Here is a 10,964-nt window from a genome sequence, read left to right on the forward strand (position 1 = left end):
CATCTCAACTCCCCTGAAATTCTGTTTTACTCATATATTCCAAACTCCAGTGAATCCCAACCCTCACCCTGGAACCAGAATCTGGGCAATACAACTCTTTTATTAGGAATCACAGGACTGCCAAGTGGGGGTGACCTTAACAGCTATTTAATCTTCTCTTTATTTCATAGATGAAGGAGTTGACAACCAGAAAGGCTGTGAGTTGCCCAAGACCACACAGCCTCATTTCATCAGACCTGGGGAAATCCTAGATCTCCAACAATTTATTTTTTTATTTTTTGTTTTTATTTTTGTTTTCTAAAAAGATTTTATTCATTTATTTGAGAAAGAGAGAGAGAGAGCATGGGGAGGTGCAGCTGAGCAGGGAGCCTGACACAGGGCTCAATCCCAGGACCCTGGGATCATGACCTGAGCAGAAGGCAGACGTTGAACCAACTGAGCCAACCAGGCGCCCTTGATCTCCAGCAATTTAATCCAGTACTTTACCACTGCATCATGCTGCTCTATCATGAGAAACTGCCCTCATGAGCCATATATGCCAGAACTCTGAAGCCCGATCTGAGATACTGCAGTGGCCACTGGACCCGTGGCAAGCATGATTATCAAGCAGAGGTGGGGAAGGACAGTGCACAGCTGTAAGGTGGCAAAAGCACATCCAGCACAGAGGTGGCTCAGACCTGGCAGGAACCAGTACACCTTCCCCATGGGAATACTGGAGGCTTCATCAATTCAGTTGCTAATCATTCACTAACTCATGACCCAGCAATTCCACTCCTGTGAATATATGCAAGAGAAATGAATGCTTACCAAAAGACATCTGCAGGAATATTCCCTGCAGCTTTATTCACAAGAGCCCCAAATGTCCGTCAACTTTAGAATGGAGAAAGAAATCATGGTATATTTACACAATAGAATGCTATACTACTGTGAAAAAGAATAAACTACTGCTACATTCAACAACATGGCTGAATATCATAGACATGATATCAAGCAAAAGAAGCAAGACACAGAAGAATACATACTGCATGAGGCCATTTGGATGGGGTATGAGAATAGGCAAAACTGATCTATGGTGGTAGATATCAGAGTAGGTGTTAGCTTTTTGAGTGGGGTTGACTGGGAGGGGGGCATGATGGAGCCTTCTGGTATGCTGGAAATGTTTTATAGTGTGCAGAGTGGGTGTCTAAATTTTTAAAAATTCCCTGAGATGGATGCTTACAATTTTTGCACTCGACTCTATGTAAGACATAAGTAAATTTTAGAAAGTCAATTTAAAGAGAGAAAGATGTGTTTGATAGAATCTGTCTTAGGGAATGAGTGAATCCTTTACCAGGAAAGCTGGGATCCAAAATACTTCATAATTAACAAGAACATTCTGAATCTATTATAGTCTTCATCAGCGAAACTGAGAAAATCAAAAGATGGAGAAAGGAGGAAGCAGTGAAACAGATATGTCCCGGGCAGTCCCAAACTGAGGAATTTAAAGCAGTGATGTCCTAGAGTGAGATCCCACTGACTCATGAGAGCTATTCCACATTCAGTGGTATCCTAACTCTATATTTCGTGATATCACCTCAGTAGCTTGGATTTGACTGGGGTGGGAATAGTTTCACCTCAATGGAAGGCAAACACTACAAATCAGAGCTCTTTTATTTTGTCCTCAAGCTGGTTGTTAAACATCAGGTTATTGAAATGCACTTAAGGTGCAATCCATATGGGTTGGTGTACTGCATCCAGGATTGTAGAATCAGACATCTGAGAGTAAGTACATTTACATAAAATGTGTCTGTACTCTGTCTCTTGGCTACTAATCAGGCAGGATCAGATCCTGGCCAATCTTTCTCTCTGTCTACCCGTGGTTACCATCTCACTAAACTTTCCCCCATGTCTAAGGAGTCCAGTACTTTTCATAACTCTGGGCCCTTCCGCATGCTATTACTTCAATCTAGAAAGACTCTTCAATCATGAAAACTTCCTTAAAACACCAGTTCAAGCATCACCTGCTCAATAAAATCATCCCCAGATCAAAGGGGATCTAAAATCAAAGAATTGCTGGGATGGACATTTATTGGTTCTTCCCTGACATTTGCTTCTCTTCTCTCTTGCCATTAATAATCTGATTTCCTATTCACAAACTCCCTCTTTTCCTTTCTCAGCCATCAGTTTTGAATGAGATTGTCCCCACCCTCACCTCCTGTGAGGGGTGGGATAAGGTTCCTCAGTGGCTTAAGCCTGTTAGCCGATTCCTGGTGATTCTAGGAGAAAAAAAAAAAAAGTCCTTCTTCTGAGGAAGCTACTGGAATAGACTCCCACAATATGGAAAAGAGGCGATAGCCTTGTTGATCCCAAAAGACAGCTGCCCGGAAATGGAGTTAACCCAGAAAGAACAGAGCCAAGAACTGGAGAGAAAGAGAAATCGAGCCCTGGTCACATCTTTTGGCTCTAAATCAAGTCTTACCTGAAGCCAGAGGTCTTCCTAGACTTTTAAATTAAGTGAGCAAGACTCAGATTTGGAGTCTTGTCTTCTGTAAGTGGCCACAAAAACACACCAACTAATAAATTGCTTCCTCTTCTGTGTATCAAGTTGCATTAATTCCCCCAACTTTTAGGGTGGCACAGAGTTGCTTGGTCTTTTTGATCACTAGGGTAGGAGGTAGGGACTTGATCAGGGACTAGGGGGAATCTCTTGGGGCCCTGACCAGGGACAGAAACTATATATAGTAGATTGGAGCCTGAGGAACTATTTCAATGTATCGTTTCTTGACACCTGCTGACTAGCAGAAAGGAAGAGTCATTTGCTCCCAAGACTAGGTTGTGAGGAAGGACTTTCTCAAGGAGAAATGGATGTCCCAGCTAGAGTCTGCTCTAAGGACTGAAGTTTGCCCTGCTCAGATGTTTCTACCTTTTCCCTCTATTATCCACTGATTCATTTAAGTAAAGGAAGTTTTTACCCTATTATTACCCCATTTTAATGTATTTAAAGATATTTAAAGCACCTAGCACAAACAGCATCCACTGAGAGCTCAATAAATGGTGATTTTATGTTATTCTGGTGGGGTTAATTTTATTCTGCCTGATTTGAAATATCTTATTAATTATAATTCTAAGCCCTTAGTATTGTATTTTGTTTGTATATGTTTTAGATATTTAAATTACTTAGATTGACTCTATCTTTAAATTCTTAATTTAGAATTCTTATTTTTAACCTGTTATCTTATTTTCCTTAATTTTCCTTGAGTTTCTTTCACTTATTAAAAATAACATGTGCTTATTGTAGTAAAGTGGATAAACAATGAATTGCAAATTAAATCACCCATAAATAACCATTACCCATAAATAACTAGTGTTAATAAAGAATATATGCACATATTTTTTTCTCCAAAACCAACAGGATCATATAGTATGCACTGTTCTTTAGCTTGCTGCAGTTTTTCTTAATATATTGAGATTCTCTTTTCCATGTCATTAAATATTATTTTATAACAATGGTTTTAATGATTATCTAGTATTCCTTTTGTAATAAATCTTTATCAAATTTCCTACTATTGGGCCAAAGGGACTTCCCCTCCTAATTTTAAAGATTTATTTGTTTTAGAGAAAGAGGAGGGGGGACGGAGGGGGAAAGGGCAGAGGGAGAGAATCCCAAGCAGACTCCCCACTGTGCACAGAGCCCAAAATGGGGCTCAGTCTTATGACCCATGAGATCATGACCTGAGCCAAAACCAAGACTCGGACACTCAACAGACTGAGCCACCTAGGCATCCCCACACCCCCTGCTAATTTTAAAAACATGATTAACAATGCTTTGATGAAGATTCTTATAGCTAACTCATTGTGCATATTTGTGATTATCTCTCCAGGATAAAACCCTAGCATTGAAATCACTGGGCCAAAGAGTATTTATACTGAAACAAATAACTGTATAATTCCATTTATATGACGTTCCCAGAGGAGTCAAACCCACAGAGACAGGAAGTAGAATGGGGGGTGGGGCTGGAGGGAGGGGGAAATGGTGAGTTAATATTTAATGGGTATAGAGCTTCAGTTTTGCAGGATGAGAAGAGTTCTGGAGATGGATGGGAGTGATGGTTGTATGACGATATGAATGTATTTAATTACAGTCACTGAACTGTACACTTAAAAAATGATTAAGATGGTAAAGTTTCCATGTATTTTACCACAATAAAAAAATTGAAAGAAAAAGATGTATATTTTCAAAGTTCTTGTGTGTCTTGTCAACCTCTGTATCTAAAACAATTCATAGTTCCACCTGTCATGAAGTAGGTATCATAAAGAGGTTGTTTTCTGTATCCTTGACTATACTGAATAGCATCATTTTTTCAAGACATTACCAACTGGATGAATAAAAAATCAATAGCTCACGGCTTTAATTTACATTTATTTTATTACTAGTGAGGTTGAACATTTTTGCATATGCATCTTGTCATTTGGATTTCTTCATATGCGAATTCACGTCCTTAGTCCATTTTCCAATTAGTACACCCATCATTTCTAAAATAGTATTTTAACTAATTATCATTTTTAACTTAATACTATTGATCTCTGCTGGTTAATTATCAATCTTTAAAAAGCATAATTAATTATAATTTTGCCTTATAATGTTAATCATGATTTTGTTTTATACTATTATGATTTTTACTTTAAATTGTTTTATATCTATTTTTAATTGTCCATCTCTCAAATGTGTTCCCAATTTTTTATAATTGCTCTTATCTCATTTGAGTCTTTCTCAATTTTTTCTTCAAATCATTTTTGCCTTATAGAATCCTGTTTTTTATCCCCTCCTCATTTCTTTTGAAAATCATTTTCTCTGCTTTCAATTATCTTTTGAATAATTACAAAACTAATAGGAAGAGAAGCAGGGACAGTGGTGGCTCTGGGTGGGGAGAGTCCCTGATGTTCAAGGCCATTTGGAAGTTCTCTTTCCCCGACGCCCTGAGGTCACTCTTCTCCTGGACTTCTTTCCAAGGCTGGTTTCCTCCAGCGGGGACACATGGAGCAATTCTGACCGCAGAGACAGCCTGCATGTACTTCCATAGGAATGTTATTACCTCTAGCCACTCTGCATGCAGACCTTGCATAAGAGGGTAGGAGTTCGTATATGGGATTCCTGACACATTACAGCCGCTAGATTTGGGGCAGGCTGTGCCAACCACAACCCACGAGGAAGGCAAGGGAGGTAGGCAGGAGATCTCACCCAAGGAAGGCCCCACCACAAACTACCCTTCTCCTGAGTGTGGTGAGAAACCAGGGGGCACCTGTTTGTACCACAGCACCACTCTCCTCCCTTGTACCTGAAGGCGGGAATTGTGTCCCAATCAACTTTCTCTTCACCCCATCTGGAGTCCCTCGACTTTGATGTATGTCTGTTAAATGATTAATTAATGTGAACCCAGCACATTCTCGTTTATAAAGTACCTGCATCATAATGCAGTGGGGTCCGAATTCTTAGGTTCTAAACCCAGTTTTGTGGTCAGTAAAGTGATATCTAGAATGGGACCTAGACCTAACTTTTTTTTTAAGATTTTACTTATTTATTTGAGAGAGAGAGAAAGCACAAGCAGGGGGAGAGGCAGAGGGAGAGAGAGAAGCAGACTCCCTGCTGAGCAGGGAGCCCGATGCGGGGCTCGATCCCAGGACCCTGGGATCATGACCTGAGCCAAAGGCAGATGCTTAACCAACTGAGCCACCCAGGCACCCCTAGACCTAATTTTTAATTTCTCTAATTTTTTGTTTTCTCATCTCTAGAAAGGAAAAACTCCTACCGAATTTATATGAGTAACATAAAAATAGCCTCATAGGTTATTATGAAGATTTCAGGAGAATTTTTTAATTATTTAAATTTAAACGTGGTTTGGAAACGTTTAAGAGAATAAAGAATGGCTAAGGTAGCCTCACTTTAGCCCAATAAAATACACGTGTGGCTCGTTCACTTGGCTGTTACCTTTTCCTTTTTCTCTACCTCCATCCCAGGCAGATGAGGCTACTGTGGAGGTGAAAGCACAGAGGACGGCGCCAGGGGTAGCTGCAAGACTTCAGGGTATCAGGGTGTCCGGGACTACAGAGCCTAGTGACAAGGGAGACAGGGAAATTCAACACGTTTCTGTAGACAAAGAATTGGCTCCACTTCATTGTCTTTCAGTAGATGCCAGTTGCTTTGGTCAGGGCTCTCCAGGGAAACAGAAATAGTAGGAGATTTGAAGGATAGAAGAAGATGATGATGATGATAGACAGACAGATAGATAGATAGACATTGATAGATGATTGATAGATAGATGATTCACAGGTACAGATATTTCAAGGAATTGGCTTATGTGGAGGCCAGCAAACACAAAATCTGTAGGGTGGGCCAGCAAGCTGGAAACCCTGGGGCAGAAGCTGATGCTGTGGTCTTGAGCAGAATGTCTTCTTCCTCAGGGAAACCTCAGTTTTATGATTAAGGCCTTTCAACCGATTGGTTGAAATGATCACCCACATCACGTAGGATAATATCCTTTATTTAGTCAACTGATTTTAGATGTTGACCACATCTACAGAAATGACTCCAAAGCAACATCTCCACTAGTCTGCGATTGAATAACTGGCCAGCTTAGAGGCTAATCATGTTGACACAGAAAACTGACCCTCACACCAGTATCTGTTAGATCTGCTTTACATTTCTGGCACTGGACTGTTTCTCTCGGGGAGACCCTGACCGGGGCGGGACTCATCTGCACAGTGCAATGGGATTGATTTCTGTTAACGAGTATCAAGTCTCACACACAAACGCTAGGACCAGTGACAGTCTGTGGACTAAAGCAGATGCTGTGCAAAGCATTTTTGCTGATTAAAACTGTGGGGTATGGGGAGAAAGAGAAAACAACTGGGCAGGTGGGCATCCTGGCTCTGCCCTTGGAGAATGCCCGGGGAAGCGCCCTTGCTCCGAGGGTGGGCAAGCAGGATGTGTACCTCCCGGGAGGGAGAGCTGGCCTGGAGGAAGGGCAGCGTCTTAAAAGAGAACACCTTGATGCCTGACACGCACACCCTCATCCATGGTAAATTACTGAGTGCATGCATGTGCATGCACTAAGAAAAAATTGGGGGCCAGGAGGGCCACTGAGAAGCAAGCAAAGGAAAAGAAGCAAAAGGCTTCTTGAGCAGCCTAGTCATGTGAGGCTGAGCTCTCCTGCACGGAGCATTAGCTCTGGTCTCAAGGGCCCAGAATGTAGGCTGCTTGAAGCCCTGCAACCCCAAGGCACCGTTCACTGGGGCAGCGTGACAGGAGGGAACAGAGACAGCAACCTCCTGTGCCCTCACCCCACCCTCACCCTGAGTCCCAGGGAGCCATTGCCTCCGGCTCAAGCCCCGCATCATCAACCGCCAATGGGCTGTTGAGCCCTCTTTGACTTCCCGGAGTAGGAGATTTCCTGGATGGGAAAACAGTCCTCCAGATACCCCTTCCCAAGTTACACGCTGTAAATTGAATCCCAAGCATGGAAAATACAAGCCCTGCCAGCCCACAAATCACTTTTAATGATCCCTGAAAGAAACCATCAGTAAACCTCAGGCAGCAATCTGGAAGTCTGAAGGTACAGCTACAAAAACACAAGGTAAGGAAGGTGACATATAAAGGCTCATTTCACGTGGGCAGCATCTCTGTTTCTTTCGTTCACGGATCATTGTGTTTGCCTTTTTGTCTGCTGAAAGGTAGAGATGTGTCTTACCTAAACACATTAGGAATTTATAGTTAATCTGGAGCTGTGATGAACCTTATCCATCTCATATTGGTACCCTCTTCATGACTCTACTGCCTCTGTGTTCTGAGGGAGTGATTCAATTATAAACAAAATCCCTGCCAGAAATGCTAGCCTTCCACCAGAATGTGAAATGGTTAACGTAGCCATGAGTGGCAGAAGGAAGAACCCTTGTCAGCTTCCCCCCTCCTCCTTCAGGTCATTTCTTCTGTTCCACCTTCCCCAGGCTTTCAGAGCTAGCACGGGGTACTCACACTCAGGCCTCACCCTCTGCCAGCCCTAGTCACCAGCCCCTCTCAGGCTGAAGTGGGTTCTAGTGCGGCAGCTCATCTGCCTGGGAGGGGGGCGTGTGCCACAGCCCTGACTTTGTATTATGACTAGGACAGATTGAATTGCCCCAAAATAGCCACAGTGATGTTTCCAATATTTCTAGTCCCAAGTGCTCTTTTTCCGGAGCTTTGCCATTCCCTGTTAAGAAGTAGGGTCTATACTCCTCCCCTTGAACCTGGTTGGGACTTTGCAACAGCCTCCATGAGTAGAATGAGGCAGAAGAAACACTCTAGGTCATCCAGAGCAATATAGCTTCTGCTTGGCTCTCTCTTTCTCAAGATGCCAACCCATGCAACCCAGCCACCAAGCTGAGAGGAAGCCCAGGTCACATGGAGAGGCCATGTGTACCAGCTAAGGTCCCCACTTCGGCTGGCATCACTGCCAGACATGTGAGTGAGTGGGTGAGTGAGGCTTCAGATGATCCCCGCTTATGCTGAGGAATGGGCTTTGCATGGGCTGGCTTCCCAGGTCATGGGGACATTCTCTTCTCTTACCAGGTCCCCAGGGGTTCCTCCTATCCAGCACCAGATGTCTCAAGTAGCTCACCCTTCAGTAGCTGCTGGTATAATACCAGAGAGCCATCTGGTAAACTGGGGTGGGGTGGGGGGGTATCACTCTAGGAGTTCTGATCAAAACAAAACTTCTTAGAGGGACAGAAGTTTGAAATTATTATCTAATCTTTTGATTCTAACCCAGGATTTGGTGGTCTATCTATATTTAACAAAATGAATTCAAATATAGTCTCTTAGCTGCTGGTACCAAATTTATTCGGAGGGGAAAACTTCTTTTGTTGGAAAAACTTCACCTCATGATACAAGCAAGAACATTGGCTGATGTCAAGGCTTCACAGAAGGCTGAAAACACATTTGGTGTAAAACAAGGACAGACATTTTTTGCTCCCTAATGGAGAGGGGAGAAGGAAATGAAAGGAGAGAGATGTGGGTTGGGACCTGGGTGAAGAAAGAGTGTAGTCAGGGATGGAGGAAAGCCCCATGTCTTATGGTGTGCCCCTTCTCTGTGAATTATACAGCTTCCGAAAAGTCCCCCCAAACCAACAACGAAACACTACATTGCTGCGGAAAGTGATGATGATGCTGGAGTTTGCATGGGGGCTGAGGTGGGGCAGAGAAAGCCAACATGGTGGACACCAGAGCCAGAGAGAGAGGTCAGAGTTAGCCTGGAGGAAATGGCAGCAGGGGACTGGGGACCCCCTGAGGCGATAAAGTTGGGAATTCAGAGCAAACCTGCTTAGGCCTGGGGGCTGTGCAAGCTCCAGCTGAACTCTAGCTTGCATAGGATTTCAGGCCCCCGAGTGCAAAAAATACAAAGAACAAAGTGAAAAATCATATTTTGGTATATATCTTAGGGATAAAAAGTAAACTTTTCTCCGAGAAAGAATAGGATCAAAATAAATATGTTCTCTTGCTACATCTTTTCTGGACCAGTAAGACAATGTTAATAACAATACAGTATCTTTCTACGTATTTGTTCCTCTTTACCAGGAATAGCTGAAACACTGTCATGGTTTATGAAGAATTCTAAAAGGATCCACCTAACTTTTTGAAGAGGATTATTTTTGGATAATGACATAAATATTCCCATGTGCCACATATTAAGCTTCTGGTCAGTCACACAACCCAGTAACTTCCCTAGAAAGTCCTATGCAAATTGCACTTAGAGTTATCGTTTTTTGTGGACAAATTTTCATATACTTGTTCATCTGTGTCATCAGAAGTATAAAAAGAATTAGAAAATAGCAGTGCTTTCCCCAACTCAAGAAGCTTTGTAAAAAGCACAGATATCAATAAATACATATGTAAATATATAATTATATATAATGTAAATGTTTAGAGAAACAGAAACCAATGTCTAGAACAATAGACTTATCAAGTTGGTTATTTTTGAGGAGGAGAGTGGAATGAGAGATAATGAATGGGGGACTAGTTTTTCGCTGTATATACTCTAATATTATTTGAAAAGAATAGAAACATATTTTATAATTTCTAGAAGTCTAAAACCAACCAACTAGTAAATAAGCAAGAGATTTCCTTTTTGACTTCAAGGTGAAAAGATAAAAGGGCATGTCCTGCCATGCCCCTGGCCTGTTTCTGGGATTCTTGGACCCTTTGTAGATTTGGGAGAAAGAGACAGTGATGTGTAGGCCCCTTGGGCTTCCTTCCCTTTCCCAAGCAGGGGTAGGTCTTGTTGTCAAGCATCTGGACACTTGTGGCCCATGGGGTCCTGGATTATTGATGAATATCAAATCTAAGCAGGACTAGCAGCCTTCTAAGATTTCTAAGAAAGCACAATATCCAAATGATATTTCTCTCATTCGAACATGTGGATGAAACTTATTTTTTTTTTATTTTTAAGAAAAACTTTTGGGATGCCTGGATGGCTCAGTCAGTTAAGCATCTGCCTTTGGCTCAGGTCTTGATCCCAGGGTCCTGGGATAGAGTCCCCCATTGGGCTCCCTGCTCAGCGAGGAGCCTGCTTCTCCTTCTGCCTACCACTCCCCCTTCTTGTGCTCTCTCTCTCTCTCACAAATAAATAAAAAAATTTTTTAAAAAAAAGAATAGAACTTTTAAACCATACTATCATCAGTAAGTATCTATCCTCAGTTGTATATCCAAAAATGGGGATATATTCCTGTAGAATTACTGACAAGTACCAGGTTTCTCTGATAGCTACAGGCTTGATTTGGAGAGACAGCTGGCCAGGGGTAGGAGTGCTGGAGACCTTGTAGAACAGAGATTGGACTTAGGGTTTGGCCCCAGTAACAACAGAAGTCAATAACTATAAGGAGCTACTACTAACATGGTGGACAAAAGATGGCATCAGAATGGGGCACATGGGTGGCTCAGCCGCTAAGCGTCTGCC

Source organism: Mirounga leonina, unplaced genomic scaffold (assembly GCF_011800145.1).
Source record: "Mirounga leonina isolate KUSES-001 unplaced genomic scaffold, KU_Mleo_1.0 Mir_174, whole genome shotgun sequence".
Lineage (NCBI taxonomy): Eukaryota > Metazoa > Chordata > Mammalia > Carnivora > Phocidae > Mirounga > Mirounga leonina.